Raw genomic sequence first — 19,955 nt, 5'->3', positions numbered from 1 at the left:
GAGTTGAAGTCCAAATATCTTCAAGTTGCCAAGGTTGGGAAACACTGCTGTAAACCAATAAAAAAACAATTATATATAAATGACAGATGAGAGAAGAAATTCATCCTAGATGTCAATATAGTCAGGAAACAGGGCCCTTCAAAACCCTGATGCGCCACTCCTGGGAACAAAGCTAGGCCTTCAAAAGACAGTTAGGGCAACCATTTTTTCCCTCGGGTGCCAAAAGAGCATGCATGTGCGCTATCATTTATTAATTTATTATTTTTATTTATTAATTAGATTTGTATGCCACCCCTGTCCAAAGACTCGGAGTGGTGTGCATGCGTGAGTGTCCACACCCGTAATTCAATGCCTGGAGAGGGCGGAAATAGCTTCCCCCATCCCCTGGAGGCCCTCTGGAGGCCAGAAACAACCTGTTTTCCAATTTCTGGTGGGCCCAGTAGGCTCGTGTTTTACCCTCCCCAGGTTCCAAAGGCTTCCCTGGAACCGGAGAAGAGTAAAAACGCCTTCCCATATCCCCTCCGGAGGCTCTCTGGAAGCCAAAAATGTCCTCCCAAAGCCTCTGTGTGAGCCAAAAATCAGTTGGCTGGCACACACATGCACGTTAGAGCTGAGCTAGGGCAACTGCCCACGTGCCAGCAGAGATGGCTTGATGTGTCACCTGTGACACCTGTGCCATAGGTTTGCCATCACTGGCCTAAAACATGGTCAGAATCATTTATTTATTTATTGTTAGAGTTGGAAGGGACCATGCGTGTCATCAAGTCCAACCCCCTGCCTAAGCAGGAACCCTATAGCATCCTAGCCAAATAGCAGTCCAATTTCCTCTTAAAAATGTCCAGAGTATTGGAGTTCACAACATCCGCTGGTAGGTTGTTCCACTGGTTGATCATTCTGACCGTCAGGAAGTTCTTCCTTATTTCCAGGTTGAATCTCTCCTTGGTCAGCTTCCAGCCGTTGTTCCTCGTCCGGCCCTTCGGTGCCCTGGAGAATAAAGTGATCCCCTCTTCTCTGTGGCAACCCCTCGTATACCTGTAGACTGCTATCATGTCCGCTCTGGCCCTCCTTTTCTCTAGGCTATCCATGCCCAGTTCCCACAGTCTCTCTTCATAAGTCTTGGTTTCTAGACCCCTGATCATTTTGGTTGCTCTTTTCTGCACCTTCTCCAGAGTTTCAATGTCTTTTTTGAAGTGTGGTGACCAGAACTGAACACAGTACTCCAGGTGTGGTCTGACCAGGGCGTAGTAGAGTGGTATTAAGACTTCCCTGGTCTTGGAGTGTATTCCCCTGTTGATGCAGCTTAGGATTGTATTGGCTTTTTGGCTGCTGCTGCACATTGTTGGCTCATGTTTAGTTGATTATCCACCAAGACTCCGAGATCTGAGGGGAAAATGTTCCAGAGGGCTATAGAAAGACAGCAAATCCCCTAATCATTACTGAGAAGGTACAAAATACTGCTTTCTATGCTGTTGTAGATATTTCTGATTACATAGCTTTTGCCATTGTCAAAAATAAGATAAGATTAAGATATTGAATATATTTTGGCCAAAGGGCTCTAAAATGCCACCTTAAATTGTTTCTGCTTCTTACCTGAGAGAGATGTCATGGATTTATGCAGAATATAATTTCTGCCTCACCTTTTCTGCGTATCCTGTGACAGAAATGTTTTGAACATAGTTGGCAGTTAATCTGCATTAAACAGCAGTTATACTATAATTCACTGACTGCATCCTTTTTAATTTATTTTTTAAAAATATGCATAACCAGTATTTATTAAAACGATGGAAGAGGCATAAGATCATTGTGTTCCCCAAGCATTCTGTTGCAAATGTCCCTCTCATCCTTACCTTTCCGATTGAAGACATAAAGGCAGGTTAGGAAAATGTGTTTAACCTTGAACATAAGACCTGCACACTGCTAGATAAAATGCTTGCCACACTAGGGTATATTTCATCTGGCCAATCAACTTCGTGCAGCTGCTGTGTGTTGTTGACACAAGAGATTTTTCATGCAAGACTATTTGTGACATGTAACTAAGAAGCTCAGAATAAGGTATAAACTACAACACTCCAGTTCTTTTGTGTTTGTTTGTTTGTTTGTTTGTTTGTTTGTGTGTGTGTGTGTGTATGTACGTACGTACGTATGTATTTTATTTTATTTTATTTTATTTTTTATGCCTCCCTTCTCCTTTGACTCAGGGCAGCTTACAACATGTTAGCAATAGCACTTTTTAATAGAGCCAGAATATTGACCCCACAATCTGGGTCCTCATTCCAGATTTATCTATCTATCTATCTATCTATCTATCTATCTATCTATCTATCTATCTATCTATCTATCTATCTATCTATCTATCTTTCATTCATTCATTCAATTTTATGCCGCCCTTCTCCTTAGACTCAGGGCAGCTTACAACATGTTAGCAATAGCACTTTTTAAACAGAGCTAGGCTATTGCCCCCACAATCCGGGTCCTCATTTTACCCACCTCGGAAGGATGGAAGGCTGAGTCAACTTTGAGCCGGTGATGAGATTTGAACTGCTGACCTTCAGATCTACAAGTCAGCTGCAGTGGCCTGCAGTACAGCACTCTACCTGCTGCGCCACCCCGGCTGTTTTCAACCAGGCATGCTTCCCAATGCTTTAGAAAGTGTTAATGTTCCAGTGTTATGCCACTTTCCATTCTACAATGGCTAACATTTGATTTTGCTTTCATGTAGAGAAAAGATTTTTTAAAATCCCCCTTATTTTCTTTTGAATCCCTCTTTACAACATTTCTTCAGGTCAGTTTGTTTACATTTAACTGTTATGTCATCTGAGCCTTACCTATCATAATCCTTCCTCGCTGTTCTGTTAAATTCCTCTTCTTTCAAATGCCAGTCCTTTAAAAAAGACAAAATCCTTTATACTAAACACCTACAAACCAGGGGTGAAATGCTCCCGGTTTGCTCATGCCTCTGGGCTTCAGAGAGCTGCTTGCGAAAGCAGCACAAGACTCCACCTACCCACTCGGAGGATGCCATTTGGGTTTTCTTCTACCCTCGGCACATGTGCAACACATTCTGTGCATGCGCAGAGGGTAAAAGAACCCAGATGTCAGCATCCAAACGGGTGGTCAGAGCCTCACGCTGCCCTTGTGACCAGGTCTCCAACAACCGACAGGCACAAGTGAACAGGGAGCTTTTCACCTCTGCTACAAACATAATTTTAAAGGCTCAAGTGAGTTCTCAGAGAATACCTCATTGAATGTTAGGCTTAGATTATTATTTCACATATGTTTAGGATTTTTTTGCCTTAATTCAAGGCAATTGATCCATATGCTTCCTATTCCACATACAAATCCAATTAATAAATAAATAAATTAGCGATCTTTAATTTAAATCACATTATTACAATATTCAGGATTTTTTACTGGCAGCATATGGGCCCAAACCAGTCGCTTATGTGATTCATTACAAACCATTATAGTATTTCAATCAAAATTTAATCAAAGCAGATTTTTTTAAAATATTCCCTTATAAGAACAAATCCTATGCATATATACCTCCTATATCAAAAACAGCTCTCCACAGGATACATGGAATGTAGTTTTGTTCTTACTTCTAATGCTCCATGACTTATACTTCTGATACAATAATCCAAGCAAAGACCAGCTGGATGATTAAACCAGAGCCTTATCTAACTCAGCATATGGCTTTCCAATTAGGTCTTCCAGATGCTTCTTGGCAAACCCCTGAGTAGAACATGAACACCTAATTTCTTTGTTGTTGCTTCCCAGCTAATAGTGTTCAAAAGAATGCTCATTTTAGTCATGGTGATACCCTTATATTCTAACATTTTGTTCCTTTTAAAGTCAGTGAATTTGCTAGCCATCTCTAGAATAGAATAGAATAGAATTTTATTGGCCAAGTGTGATTGTACACACAAGGAATTTGTCTTGGTGCATATGTTTTCAGCGTACATAAAAGAAAAAGATACATTTGTCAAGAATCATGTGGTACAACACTTAACAATTGTCATAGGGGTCAAACAAGCAATGAAGAAACAATCAATATTAATAAAAATCTTATATCTTACAGTAGTGAACATTTGCAAAAACTATTTGAAGTGTTCCCTTTTCTCTATCAATCAACTGTCGTTTGTTTCATGATGGGAAAAGGTCATCTATTACTATCTACATTTCCACAGTGAATCTCTTAACTCAGTGTCTATGGCTGGCTGGACAGTTCTGGAAATTGAAGTCTATGTGTCTTAAAGTTGCCAACTTTGAGGAATACTGTTCAAACTGATTGCAATGTTGCCTTTCAAATGAAGGTGAAGTGGGCTGCAGATTGTGTCTATTTTTCAAGATCAACATCAAATTGTTTTCAGAATAAACACAAGCTTTTCCAAGTCTGCCTATGTGATCAGGGCTTTGGAGCTTTCTGAGTCTTTGAATTCAAGCCTTTTGAAAGAATAGAACAAAAGACACCAGAATTGAGTGGCATTATCTAAATCAGTGTTTCCCAACCTTGGCAACTTGAAGATATTTGGACTTCAACTCCCAGAATTCCCCAGCCAGCGTTCGTTGGCTGGGGAATTCTGGGAGCTGAAGTCCAAATATATTCAAGTTGCCAAGGTTGGGAAACACTGATCTAAATGACTAAACCTCAGAACCATTGTGAAAAGACTTTCTAGAATGTGTTTTAGGGAAGTGGGCCATACAGGTGTCCAGCTCTGTTACCTGCCATTGATATATAGATATTTTTTGATTGGAGGATGAAATTGAGCACTGAATGATAGGTAAATAAAGAGATTTTCTCTACACACCTGCATCTCTTGGAAGGATTTTTCTGATGTGCCTCTGCAGAGGTGGATGCCTATTTGGAATGAATATGCAGAGAATACTTTTGTACGATCCTGGCTGGCTTATGGAAAGTTGGCTATATACAAAGAATGCTAAAAAATTCAAAGGAAGAGCTGCTGGCAAGCAGGTGTTGTCGAAGCAATTAAAAAATAATGAGTAGGAAAGGAGCGAAGCGGTGGGCAGAGAGAGAAAAGGAAAAATGATACTAATCACTTTTTAAAAGTTAAGGCAATTCATTGTATCTGGAACTTCAGGATGTTAATCCAGAAAATGTGGCTTGCTAGAAAAGAGTGGAGAGAAAGGGGAAAGAAAGAGATTAAAGATGCAATGAGACAAATGTAACATGCCTGTCTTGGAAACTGAGCCACCCACAAAAGAACTAAAACAGTAATGCAAGGGTCTCCAAACTTGGTCACTTTAAGACTTGTGGACTTCAACTCCCAGAATTCCCCAGCCAGCAAAGCTGGCTGGGGAATTCTGGGAGTTGAAGTCCACAAGTCTTAAAGTGACTAAGTTTGGAGACCCCTGCAGTAATGGAATAATGAGCCAAACAGGCATACAAGAGCATCAAAACACCAACCAGTATGAACAGACTACAGTGGTACCTCTACTTACGAACTTAATTCGTTCCATGACCAGGTGCTTAAGTAGAATCTAAAAAGGGTTGTAAGAAGAAGCAGAAAGTAGAAAGGTTTGTAAGAAGAAGCAATTTTCCCATAGGAATCAATGTAAAAGCAAATAATGCATGCAATTGGGAAACCACAGTGAGGGTGGAGCCCCTGTTTCCTCCTAGGAGATTCCTAGAGAGGTCCCATGGAGGCATCTCCCTGTCTTTTCTGGCCCTGTTTCCACCCAGGAGATTCCTAGAGAGGCTTCAAGGAGGCTTCTTCCCATCTTTTCCGGCCCTGTTTCTTCCTAGGAGATTCCTAGAGAGGCCCCATGGAGGCTTCTCCCCCTCCTCTTTTTCTGGTTACAGTTTTGAAAGCTCAGGTTTGTAAGTGGAAAATGGTTCTTGAGAAGAGGCAAAAAAATCTTGAACACCCGATTGTTATCTAGAATTGTTCGTAAGTAGAGGCGTTCTTTTGTAGAGGTACCACTGTATATGTGTGTTCTCTCAGTTGCCAACCAATAGTGGTGGGAGTTCTTTTGCTTCAAAATTCTGCCAATCACAACTATCACATTGAAAAAAAAAGTAGACAGAAACTTTGCACCAAAGGAAATGTTCCTAAAAGCTCAGGTCAGTTTAATTGTAATACTGGATAAATATTGTGTGTTGTTTAATTAGTAGATTTCAATTACTTTTCTTCCTCTTTTGCTAGTGAGAGATGCACTTGAAATAAAAAGTTATATAAAGATGCATCTATTTTGGGAATATAAATTATTTTGAGTGTAAAGATACTTTCATAATAACTTTGCTGAGACTATTTCAAGCCCACGCTGCAATCTGCCACTTTCTACCTCTTCCCCTGGCTTTTAGCAGCAAAGGCTCCCGTATTTTTTAAATTTTGGATTTTTTTTTAAGCTCGTGTGGGGGAAAACTTTCTTAACCATCAAGAAAGATCAGTAAAAGTCTTCTTCATATGAAATCAGATATGCGCTCTTTTTATGTAGAGATCTACAATGCATAAACTATGGAACTATCTCTCACCAGATGTACCTGAACATGTGTCAATGTTCTGACTGATGAACCCAACCAGAGCAAGCACAGCTGAGATGATCCAATTTCTTAGTGAAAAACTATATTGAGTACATCATTTCGATAGACAGAGAAAACCAAGCAGCCAGCAATGTGGGAGAAGGCCATGGCATCCAGGGGACTTAGTCAATCAAAACATTGATAGCAATGATTATTATCTTAATGGTTGTTTTAAGGAGGAATGTGATAAAAGAGGTGTTGTGAGTGCTCCTCGTCCAACTCTGGTAATGACAGATTCTGAGAAGGATGAGCCAGGCCCATCTTGGTACCCTGGGCCAGTAGGGTTGCCAGCTGATGCAGAGAGTGACAGTGAGGGCGAAATAGACCTGGATGAAACTGAAGGACCACTAGAGGTGGCAGATATGCCAATAACAGTAGAGTTTGACTTATATGAGGAAGAAGTTTAGGAACCTTTGCTAGATGCCCACTTTAGAAGATTAAGATAAAGACAAGAATACTTGTATGGAAAAGGGAAGTAGTCTATAGCTTGTAACTCTAGGGAATTGTTGACCACTTCCTATAGGTATTTAAGGGTGGCGTATGGGTAATTCAGGGTGGAGTTACAACATTTTGCAATTGAGTCATATGATGTTTGAGGTATTAACCAGGTTACACTAGCCACTGTTATTTTCCTGCAAAAATCCTTAGAATAAAAGTACCCTGTCTGCAGAGATGCTGGGAAGCTGCAACATAGTAAGTCTGTGAAACTGGAGACTTCTTATCTCATGAAGGAATGCACCAGTAGCTTTGATCTTTGGCAGCAGCCTAGCAGCAGAAGTGTTATCTCTTAATTACTCTCACTGAGAAACTGTCAAGATTATATCCCGTACATGACTTTGGCTTGTAAAAATGGGACTTTATATATAAAAAGACTTATTTGAAATATCAGTGCGTGGATTCTTCCTTTGTTTTCAAGCTGCGTAGGCCCGGGATAGAACAAGAGGAATGTGGTGGTTATGACCAAATTTAAAAATCACAAAGGAGTCCTGGGTTCCTGCAGCCTGTCTGGCTTCCTCTAGAAGAGCTGTGAAGAGAAGGAGAAGATGTCCAGGAGGAGATGTCCAGGATGGAATACAAAGGAGAGCAGATGTGCCTGCCAAAAGAGGCCCAGGCTGCAGGACAGGTGAACTTTGGCACCCAGACAGTGGTGACCCATTTGAAGGGACGGACAGAGAAAACTGAACAGCCAGCAGCACAGGAGAAGACTGTGACAACTGGGGTACTTTGTCAGTTGGAATTTTGACAGTAATGTCCATTATCTTAATGATTGTTTTAAAGAGGAATGTGATAATTCATGGGGGATAGGGAGATCAGTGGCTGCTTTTCCTTAGGGTTATACCTGCCATCCCAGAAATGTTCTCCTCTAATCTAGTTGTTGGGCTATACTAGTGAGAGATGTTACTGTACTCCTGTCCTACTCTGTACTTTCCAAATGTCATTTAGCTGGCCACATTGAGAGACACAGCTGTGGATCAAGCAGGTATTTGTTGCAATTTTAATTAGATCTGACCATTATAGAAATACATGTTCTTATCTCTAAGAATACTGAAATAACTGGGACCATCTGTGATCTTATTTTCCATGTAAAAAATGTTTATATAACCTTGATTGTATTATGGCATAGAATGTTTTCTAAGCTATTTTCACTTTTGTAAAGTGTTTCTGTTTTATCTATGCATCAATTTTAGTAGGACTTTTTTTTTAGTTGGAAATTGCATTGCAGATGCAGAAAGGGATACAGATTAATAAATACTTGTGTCCGGATCTACATATAGATGTAAAGGGCATAAAATGGGAAGGATACAAACGAACACATTTTCTCATTATCCCAAAGCATTGGTGTATGCAGTCTTCCCTATCTTCCAGTGTTTAATGTTATTATAGTATAGGCCATCTCCAGTCCTAAAAAATGCAGTCTTTTTTTAATAGTTCAACAGTATTTCTGGCCATAAAGCCCAATGTAGGGTGTTGCATACTGAAAATGCATCTCTTAAAAAAAGTAATAACAAAGTGTTGGGAGTAGAGGAGGGGAAAGAGATGATTGAAGGAAGTAGAATTTTTATTGGTTTTAATTTAAAAAAAACGTGTTGGCAATGTGGTGACCTATGAAACACCACGAGCAGCAGAAAACATCCATCCAGTGACAGCCCGAGGTAGCAGTAGCGGCTCTTAGTGGGTCTGCTTTCATTATTACAGCACTTTCAGGGCTGCATGCTGCAATTTTCACTTTCAGTGAGGTATTAAATTGAAATTACCCCAGATGTAATTGTCACACAGAATAATTCAGGACATGCTGAATTTAATGATTTCCAAGCTGTGGTTTTTATTATTCAAGAGAGAAACACACGTGTCAATAGCTTCATCTGCAGTCCAGATTTTCAAATACCAGGTTGTTTAATGAAGGGGGCTTCTTGGAAGAAGCATTGAGAGCATTTTTATCTCATCTTTTATTAAACGGTCAACTTATTGATTAAGAGAATTCAATGACATCTAGCACCAAATGCTTTTTAGATGCAGATCTCTTATTTCAAAGGATTTATTCTCATTACAAGACTTAGATTATAAATGATAACCTATTAAAAAAGTCTTACATTCTCATTAATTCTCTGGGTAGCCTATGGTACTCTTAACCACGTTAATTGAAATCAAGTTAGGGAATCAATGTCAGTGCCAGTAAGGCTTATCTCCATTATTGCTACAAAAAGACACCTTGCAGGTCGCGATTCAAGGATGCAAATCTCTGATAAATGAGGAAAGCCATTAAGAAAGATAAAATTATCTTCTATTACCTAAGAGAAAATAGAAACAAATGACATCTAATGAATTCAAGGTTTAATTCATGCATTTTCTCTCTCTTGCCGAGGAGTGTGTGTCTCTGTGTGTGTTTGTGTGTACATACACACAGAGAGACAGATAATTATAATGAAGGCACAGTAATATGATAGTGTTTGTCATCTAGTAGAAATAACTAGGTTCAAATTTTGTTTAAAATAGATGAGGTTTTCATCTTCTTTATTGATAATAGTTTGATCCTACTGGAACTATAGTAGTTCCAGTATAGTTTAGTATACTTACTGGAATTATAGTAGTGGAAAAGAGTCTTCCATTATGACTTCTATTAAAATGCACAGTTTAACATTTTGAGTGCAAGATAGACCAGGAGATAACTCTGGAAAAATAGATTTCCATTAGTTATTTAAGATATACTTCTTGCCTCAACAGAGTATATAATCAGAGCAAGAAAATACCATATTTTTTTGGATTATAAGACGCACTGGAATATAAGATGCACCTTAGTTTTGGGGGAGGAAAATAGGGAAAATAAGTTGTATATGATCTGTTGATTCCCACATCACATGTACAGTCACTCATATAAAATGGCCAATGTGCCAAAAATGGTCTAAATATATTTTCTAGAGATGCTCTTACATAGATGAACCACCCTAAATCTGTTTACAGCATGAATGAAATCTATGTAGAAACTCAGTTTTCATTGTCTTGAATGAAGTGAAATAATGCAAGCGAACATAATTAAAAAAAGATTATTTATTTAGTTACTTAATTCATTACTTGCATCCTCTGATAATCAGGCACTCATTTAACTGATTTAATATTTAACTCATTTAAAAACAACATCAGAGGAATTAACATTTTAAAACTTAAAATAGTCTGCACCGCTGATATTCTGAAATGATAGAATGATCGAAGTCTTTTTTGCTTCTCTGAAAGCAAATGAGAGGACATCAACAACCTCCATAAAATTCCTTAAGAAGGAATTGTGATGATGCTACAAAAAAGACTGGTCTTAAATATTTTTGCTTCTCCACGATTGGAGTTCTTGATATGATTTGGAAACATGTCATGGATGTCATCATGACATCAATCCTGCCCATCTCATGTAATACTTTCCTATCAAAAAATTGTGATAGGATTCAAGTGGTGATGAAGTGGACCATGATTTATATTTCTACAAATGCTTATGTACCCTATAAACCTTCACAGAAAATAGGCAGCACGGGGAGCTGCACAGCAGTACTTACTTTATAAAGAGGTTCACTAAGATGAAATAAGACTAATAGAAGGAATATTCTATGGTGGGAAAGGTTAGAGCAGCCAGCAGATAGCTTTCTAGTAATTTGGTGCTTTCTAATTAGTTATTTCTCTCATGTATTTATTGTTTAACTGGTTCCCCCTCCCCTTAGTTGTTTTGCAAAAACATCTACACTATGCCCTAAAATTTACAGCCTTGCAGCTCGTCTTAAGCAATATGACATGTAACAGAGCTTTATATTATATGAAAGAAAGTAGTTTAAAAAAAAGTCTGGACCCAAAACTGTTTTAGGATTTTGTGATCAAAACAAGCATTGTGTATTCTATTTGGAAAGAAACTGAAAACCAGTGGCATTAATCCAAGAGTGGGGAAATGTAATCTACTAAACATAATATTTGCAGGTCTAGCCGTAGACTCTTTCACTATGCTATGTGAAGCATGTTTCAATAATACAAGCAAGAGAATATTAAAGGCCCAGTCAGAACGGATATTACAGTATGGTATAATGGATGATGAGTGAAAAATAACTTCTACAAAAGTTGTCTGTATCCTTTAACATGGTTCACCTTCTCTTCCAAAATTGGGAAAGGTTGATCTATGACAGTGATGGTGAACCTTTTTTCCCTCGGGTGCTGAAAGAGTGTGTGCGCACGCTATCATGCATGCACCCATAATTCAATGCCTGGGGAGGGCAAAAACAGCTTCCCCACCCCCAAGGGCCCTCTGGTATCCAGAAATGGCCAATTTCCCAAATTCTGGGGGGCGCAGGAGGCTCGTGTTTCTCCCTCCCCAGGCTTCAAAAGCTTCCCTGGGAGCCGAGAAAGGGTGAAAACACCCTCCCACATCCCCCGGAGGCTCTCTGGAAGCCCAAAACACCCTCCCAGAGCCTCTGTGTGAACGAAAAATCAGCTGGCCTTCACACACATGCACGTTGGAGCTGAATTAGGGCAATGGCTCATGTGCCATCAGATATGGCTCCGCATGCCACCTGTGGCACCTGTTCCATAGGTTCGCTATGATGATTGAAACCAGATGCATTAAATCACCTATTATGCTCAAATCCTGACTATTTCATCTGGACTTTGCTGACATGGAGCTAGGAAGCTTGAATCCCATAGAAAACTGCTTTAGCAATATGACAGTCAGTAAATAAAAATTCTGGGTAAGATTACTGGTTGTGTTTGTTTTTTTCTATCAATGCAGCAATGCCCTGGGAAGATTTATCTGGACTAATAAGATATATTAGCTAAATTTTAAAGCTCTTCTAATCATATTTTGTTACCCCTATGTAGAAACATAGAACATAAACCCCTGTCCAGGGCCTGCCAGAAATCATCCATCAACGCGACCAAAGCAGTTTCTGTGCTGTAGCCGGGCCTGAATCCTGACTGTTGAGGGCCTAGATAATCGGCTTCTTCCAAGGAGCACTGGAGTTGGAGTGCCACCACCTTCTCAACAACCTTCCCCATAAAGGGAAGGTTGGAGACTGGCTGATAGTTGTTAAGAATGGCTGGGTCCAGGGAAGGCTTCTTGAGGAGGGGACGCACAAGTGCCTCCTTGTAGGGATCTGGAAAGGACCCCCTCCTCAAAGAAGCATTGACAATCTCCTGGACCCAGCTCCGGGTCACCTCCCTGCTGGCTGAGACCAGCCAGGAGGGACATGGATCCAGTAAGCAGGTGGTGGAACTCACAGCTCCAATGGCCTTGTCCACTTCATCAGGTGTCACCAGATCAAACTCTTCCCAGACAGGTGGACAAGTACGGGCCCCAGTCACCTCGACTGACTCATTGTCAGTCGACTGTTATCCAATTGGAGTTGAGGTCTGCCCTGATCTGAGCGATATTATCAGCAAAAAACGTGTTAAAATCCTCAGCACTACTCAGTGTAAGGGCTCCCCAATTCCCCCCTGGCTAAGAAGGGAGTGGGTCACCCTAAACAGAGCGGCCGGGCGGGATTCCGCTGATGCAATCAAGGCGGCATGATATGCGCATCTTGCCGCCTTGAGCGCCACTTTGTAAGTCTTAATATAAGCTTTTGCAAGTGTTCGATTGGATTTGGACTTACTCTTCCTCCATCGCTTCTCTAGATGTCTCTTCTGGCGTTTCAACTCCCGGAGCTCCTCGTTGAACCATGGAGCTCCATGGGGTCTAATGCCATGGAGAGGTCGCAACGGCGCAATCCGGTCAAGAGCCTCTGCTGCAGCCTTGTTCCAGGCCTCAGCAAGAGACTCTGCCGAACTGTGTACGAGTGCATCTGGAATAACCCCAAACGCCCTCTGAAAGCCCTCTGGGTCCATCAGGCATCTGGGGCGGAACTGCCTAATCGGTTCCGCCTCCCTGTGGGGAAATGTTGTTATGCAAGCTGCCCTCGCTTTCTCCTAAGAGGTTTCTCTCAAGGTTTCTATGAATTTCTCCCTGCCACTCCATTCACAGCTACTGCTATCTCTATTAGAGATTTGTATCAGCCTTTTAATTTATCATATGAAAGAACTTTTGAGGGGGGGAGGGGGAGGAGAGGCCTAGAAAACACTCCGGCCGCAGTAAAATATGGAAGAAATAAACATACAGAGATTGGAACAATGATTTTAAGCAAATAACAACAACAACAACAACAACAACAACAACAATAATAATAATTTAATTTATTAGATTTGTATACCACCCCTCCATAAATATTAATTTATGAAGCAATAATTACACTTTATGGTCTTATCTTTGAATTTTCACCATAAAGAGGCTTGAAGAAATACAGTTGCCGAATATATCCCCAGATGTGAACAGAAATAGAATTTCCAAGACATGAATTAAGGTAGCAAATTTATTTAAACCTAAATGTAGGCGAATTTATGGGCAATAGGGACTGGTCTATCTTCCTGAAATACAATGTGAAAATTCAGAATTTATGATCTCAAAAAACCAGTGATAGCAGTTAACACAAAGGCTTTTTAAAAAGTTATATCAGGCAGCTCTGTCAGTGGCTAATAACACTAGGAATACAAAAGTGGAATATCTGTTGTCAGAGACAGTATGTCATCTGTCTGATGGGAATGAACTAGAAATAATAGCTTTTGGTATCATGGCACGTTTGAGCATTTTGTGAACTGCATTTTGCTGGCTATTCTGGGAGACTGACTTCTAGGCTGAATTAACATACAGTTTGATACAGGAGGGATATTTGGCTTGAGAAATATATCAAACAGTATTTGTTTTCAAGGCAGTTAGAAATAGAGTTAAATCTACACAAACAGGGCAAAATTGATCTACCCCTAGACTGGTGATAGCATTGTAAAGGGTTGAATGTATGGGTTCAGTTGTGCATTCGTTTAGGTCCAGTTTATATAAGATAGGTTTAGGTCACCAAGAAGTATAAGAGGATGTGGGTAGGAGGCTGCCCACGTTAGCAGTGAGATTAGCTTGTTCGCATGTATGGTGTCATAATCAGGGGCTCTATAACATAGTAGGAAGCAAAGTGTGGTATTTAAGGTCGATTCACAGATGATAGTTTCAGAAAGATCGAGTTCGTGTTTAACTTGCACCTTTTTTGACTTTTTTTTCCTGGAAACAGGCATTTATTTCCAGTTTCAGCCAACAATGCCCGTTGCAGACATTGGGTTTGCTTACAGATTTGTTTAATAACCATGGTGATTTGCTTAAGGATCATCCCAAAATAGTGTGATAATATTGGGTTGTTCGTGCAATTAGTGACTTGGCTAATTAACATAACAATAATTCTGGGCTCAATTACAGTCATAACTTAAGGACTACCTGGCAAGGAGATGGCAGGAGATTTGTTCTTTCAGGCTTGCAAGATTTTGTTAATATAGCTTTACAATAAAATAGAATTAGTTTGTCTGTCTGTGTTTAGCTTTACAATAAAATAGAATTAGTTTGTCTGTCTGTGTTTAGCTTTACAATAAAATAGAATTAGTTTGTCTGGCTGTGTTTCCTGTCCTGTGGCAAAGCTGACACAGGCAGATCTGCAATCAAAAATGACTTTGTTTTTCGTTGCTTTGATAACTTCTATCTCAGCTGTCTCTGCCTAGGCAGTTAGTGTCCCTTTAAAATATGTCATTTAGGAAAAGAGGGACAGTATTTCAAAGTACATTATTTTTCCTCAGCAGCAGTTGAGTCTTTGATTATGTTGAGATATGCATATATATATTCAGTATATACTAATCTAGAGTTTTGCTGTTGACCTTGCCCTCTGCAGAAATATCTTGCAATGATTTCAAGTTGTTGTACTAGGTTTTGTCTTAAAGAAGAAAAATATTAAACCTGTCTCTGCTTAACAGATGGATTATATAACATTGAGTATTGACCAGGAGTGCAATATTCCCTTTCTAGGGTTGAAAGAGACTGAATCCAATGCTGTTTAATTCCATGAATTCCAAGGATAACAATTTTGAAGATTTCACAGAGATCTCCATATTCTTTAACTACTCAATATTTGGTGTCTACTCAAATATTCAAGCGGGTTGTTAAAAATTAGCTTCGAATTTAATGTATAAACTGCACATAATCTACAGTGGTTTAATATGCTTCTTCTAGGCTTCTCTGCAATCTTACATAGAGTTGTTTTTGACTAGACCACATTTAATAAGTCTTCTGATATTTAAAACTAACAGTGGTTCATATTCTTTCCTTTTTCTTTCTTTCTTTAGTCATGTTATATGAAGCCTACATCTTTGTCTCTGAGACAGGAGAAAGTGAAGGCAGAGACAGCCAGTTCTAACTAACTATTCATGGCATCTGATTTGGGGAACACTGGTGCAAAAGAAAAGCACTGAAAAAGCATGTCAAAAGAAAAAAAGGATGAATACTCTTTTAGAAAAGGAACCAATTAGTATTTAAAACTGTAAAGTGGCATCATTTTGAAATTTAAAAACTCACGAATTTCTTTTTATCTTCTGAAGGGGACATTACAGAGCTAAGCACATTATTAAGAGAAGAAGGCAGGAAAATCCAGTTGTACATTTAGAAAATCATGATGAGCCTGGTGTCCTATTCTTCAGCCTGCTAATGGGAAGGAATAAATAAATAAATTTCACAATAAGGTTTTCTTGTCACAGGGTTATTGAAAAGAAACCCATCAAAGCCCATTGAACAGAATAGAAGCAACAGAAGATTGTGAGACAATTGTCTTGCTTGATCTGGCCCAGAGCGACCTGATAGTTCCATGGAAAGGGGCACAAGTTATGAATTTAGAGTATGAGACCATAAATACAGCAGTTATCTGTTAATTTCTTACATATTCATGGTATTCCTCAGAATACAGAATTCTATGCAAATCTGACTTTTGAAAAGTTACTTTCTTCTATTTTACTTACTTTACGTCGACCAAATAATGTCGTTTGGCGGACCCCAGGGGAAGAGCCTTCTCTGTGGCGGCCCCGGCCCTCTGTAATCAACTCCCCCCCAGAGATTAGAATGGTCCCCACCCTCCTTGTCTTTCACAAATTACTCAAGAACCACCTTTGTCGCCAGGCATGGGGGAGTTAGGATATTCCTTCCCCTAGGCCATTACAAGTTATGTATGGTATGTTTGTGTGTATGTTTGGTTTTTATAATAAGGGTTTTTAGTTGTTTTATTAAATTGGATTGTTACATGTTGTTTTTTATCATTGTTGTTAGCCGCCCCGAGTCTGCGGAGAGGGGCGGCATACAAATCCAATAAATAATAATAATAGTAATAATAATAATAATTGTCTAGAAAGAGTTGGGTGGCCTATAAATCGCAATAATAAATAAAATAAAATAATAAATTGTAAAATATAAAAGTTAGAAGGGCCTAGCATTGTCCTTTGCAGTAATCCGCTATACAGCATTCCTGACAGATGGCTATCCATCTGCTTAAACACCTCAAGTAAAGAGATTCTACTGCCTCCCAAAGATATCCAAACAGATCTGATTGTTAAAAAGTTATCTGGTTGTCCAAGCAAAATCTGCATCTTTATAAATCCAAGCTCATTGGTGTTTTTTATTGTACAGAAGCACTCTGATAATTCTGTTCTGTCTCGCGCATTCCAGCTGATGGAAATGCTGACTTCCAAAGTCTAATCTTATTTATTTATTTATTTATTACTTAGATTTGTATGCTGCCCCTCTCCGAAGACTCGGGGCGGCTCACAACACGTGGAAACAAATCATAAATAATTTGACAAATTTAAAATATTTAAAGATTTAAAACAGACATATACTAACAGACATACACACAAGCATACCATATATAAATTAAACATGCCCAGGGGGAGATGTTTCAGTTCCCCCATGCCTGACGGCAAAGGTGGGTTTTAGGGAGTTTACGGAAGGCAGGAAGAGTAGGGGCAGTTCTAATCTCCGGGGGGAGTTGGTTCCAGAGGGCCGGTGCCGCCACAGAGAAGGCTCTTCCCCTGGGGCCCGCCAACCGACATTGTTTAGTTGACGGGACCCGGAGAAGGCTCACTCTGTGGGACCTAATAGGTCGCTGGGATTCGTGCGGCAGGAGGCGGTCTCGGAGATATTCTGGTCCAGTGCCATGAAGGGCTTTAAAGGTCATAACCAACACTTTGAATTGTGACCGGAAACTGATCGGCAGCCAGTGCAGACTGCGGAGTGATGGTGAAACATGGGCATACCTAGGTAAGCCCATGACTGCTCTCGCGGCTGCATTCTGCACGATCTGAAGTTTCCGAACACTTTTCAAAGGTAGCCCCATGTAGAGAGCATTACAGTAGTCGAACCTCGAGGTGATGAGGGCATGATCTGCCTCAGCAGCAAAGCATAGTAGGTAGATGTGTCTACCAGAAGTTGGAGACAGGAGAGGAATTATTCTTTTAGCACCATAGATCTTCTGCCACCAAGTCAGATCTTATTATGATAACAAATTAGAACCAAACTAACAGCAAAGGACTCATTCTCCCCTTCTTCTCTTCCTCTGCTGCTTCTGCTGCAGAGACAACTTAGAGGCAAAGTAGAAATTGAAAGGAGGAGAGAACTAGGGTAACTACGGTACCAATATTCACTGCACCAAAATACATGTTTTCCCCTCTAGAGTGAACTTGACCTCCTTTCCCACTAGGAAGGGGAATCAAATGGAGGGGACATCCAATTGGGAAAGTTGTCCACGAGTAATTGCAGAAGAGACTAAAGGTCGCTTTGTCTTAATGGCCTCTGATGACTCCATGGCAAAAGTGCCCATGACTTTTTATGTGGGGATGCCAGCAGAACTATCAATGCCATGATGAAGCGATGCCCACATGCCAGCAGCTTGTGGACAGGAGAATCTGGTTGTTTTGCTAAACTTACCTTGGGCTGATTCACCCCCATTGCCTGCTCAACATACCGTAACTTGTTTTGGCAGAATTGGAAAAAACAAAACACTGTATTTGCAGTGGAGCAAAAAATTGCAGGGAGAGACTTTCTTCCCAGTAAACTGGGAGTAGTTTAAGGACAACATTAAACATTCATGTCTATGACAAACAGTTAATGGGATGGGTTTTTTTTTTTAGTGTTCAGCTGTGCAGGATATATGGATGAATCCTGAATCACAAGCTAATAGTGATTCTCAATAAAGCTACTTTAGATATGCTTTTTTTGGTTTTTTTAAAAAGCAAGATGGTATAAAGACCTATTTGAGAATATTTTCCCCTGAATTTATAGCAGCTCAGATGTCCCTATTAATACAGAAGTAGATGCTTTAGAATAATATAAGATAGATTCTTATAGTCAATGATAAAATAAAGCATGATTTTTCAAGAGCTTCAAATAATGTAGCAAAGAAATGTAGCAAAAATTGTATGATGAGCTCATGACTTTTTAAAAATAAAACCCTTACTTGATGCTTGTTATGGCAAAAATAGGGGGAGGGGAAAATATTAAGTATGTTGACCATCTTGAATCATGAAGGTTTTTAAAAATCTGAAAAACAATGGGTGGAATGGATGGGCAGACAGAGAAAGCAGAATCCAATAGTCTTGTTGAATTCATCCACAGATCCACCTAGAACAGGGCTTCAAACTCGTAGGTCGCGGGCCACATGTGTCATGTGCTGGCCAAACCCATGCCCGGTTTAGCAAAGGAGGGGGGAAGTTGCGATACATCACATATGCATTATATATACTAAAATTGGAACGATACAGAGAAGATTAGCATGACCCCTGCGTAAGGATGACATGCAAATTTGTGAAGTGTTCCATATTTTTGTTGACTGATTTTATTATATATGGGATTTTAGTAGTAATTTTTAATTAATTAGATTTGCTGTTGTGCTGCTTTTGTATCCTGTGAGCCGCCCCGAGTCTTCGGAGAAGGGCGGCATACAAATCTAATAAATAATAATGATGATGATTACAAGTTTGAAAGGCCTGACCTAGAACATTGATTCAGTCAGTACATTGGATAAGCTCGCAGGTATGCTAGAAACATAGAAGCATAGAAGACTGACGGCAGAAAAAGACCTCATGGTCCATCTAGTCTGCCCTTATACTATTTCCTGTATTTTATCTTACAATGGATATACAGTGATCCCCCGCTCGTTGCGAGGGTTCCGTTCCAGGACCCCCCGCAACGAGCGGGTTTTCGCAAAGTAGCGCTGCGGAAGTAAAAACACCATCTGCGCATGTGCAGATGGTGTTTTTACTTCCGCAGCGCTAGCGAGGAGCTGAAGATTGGGGGCGGCGCGGGTGTTTTAAAACGTTGCCGCCGACATGGGGGGCTCGCTAGCACCCCCCTAACCCGGGTTGGGGGTTCGGGGGGGTGCTAGCGAGCCCCCCATGTCCGCGGCGACGTTTTAAAACACCCGCGCGGCTTTCCAATGAGTCCCGAAGACAAACGTCAAACTTCCGCATTTGTCTTCGGGACTCATTGGAAAGCCGCACGGATGTTTTAAAACGTCGCCGCCGACATGGGGGGCTCGCTAGCACCCCCCCCGAACCCCCAACCCGGGTTTGGGGGGGTGCTAGCGAGCCCCCCATGTCGGCGGCGACGTTTTAAAACACCCGCGTGGCTTTCCAATGAGTCCCGAAGACAAACGTCAAACTTCCGCGTTTGTCTTCGGGACTCATTGGAAAGCCGCGCGGGTGTTTTAAAACATCGCCGCCGACATGGGGGGCTCACTAGCACCCCCCCGAACCCCCAACCCATGTCGGCGGCGACGTTTTAAAACACCCGCGCGCCTTCCCAACTGAGCCCTCAAGCCAAGCGCCAAAGGCGAACTTCTGCGCTTGGCTTGAGGGCTCAGCTGGGAAGCGGCCCGAGCGAATGGCGTGGGCGGGAGAAGGGCGCGCGAGCCGCGGGCGCAGGGGCAGGCAGGCTGCGGACAAGCCGTTCGCTCGGGCCGCTTCCCAGCTGAGTACTCAGCTGGGAAGCGGCCCGAGCGAAGCGGCA

General features: G+C 40.8%; 1 protein-coding gene and 1 non-coding gene across 2 annotated transcripts in view; both read left to right on the top strand.

Moving 5' to 3' along the window:
* Positions 1–19,955, top strand: part of GALNT14 (polypeptide N-acetylgalactosaminyltransferase 14) — a 414,445-nt gene that overhangs the window by 224,118 nt on the left and 170,372 nt on the right. The window lies entirely within an intron of this gene.
* Positions 18,669–18,772, top strand: LOC139158275 (U6 spliceosomal RNA). The gene has a single exon (XR_011557666.1). It is a non-coding gene; the product is annotated as a U6 spliceosomal RNA (small nuclear RNA).

Source organism: Erythrolamprus reginae, chromosome 1 (genome assembly GCF_031021105.1).
Source record: "Erythrolamprus reginae isolate rEryReg1 chromosome 1, rEryReg1.hap1, whole genome shotgun sequence".
Classification (NCBI taxonomy): domain Eukaryota; kingdom Metazoa; phylum Chordata; class Lepidosauria; order Squamata; family Dipsadidae; genus Erythrolamprus; species Erythrolamprus reginae.
This window is presented reverse-complemented; position numbering and strand designations above follow the sequence as displayed.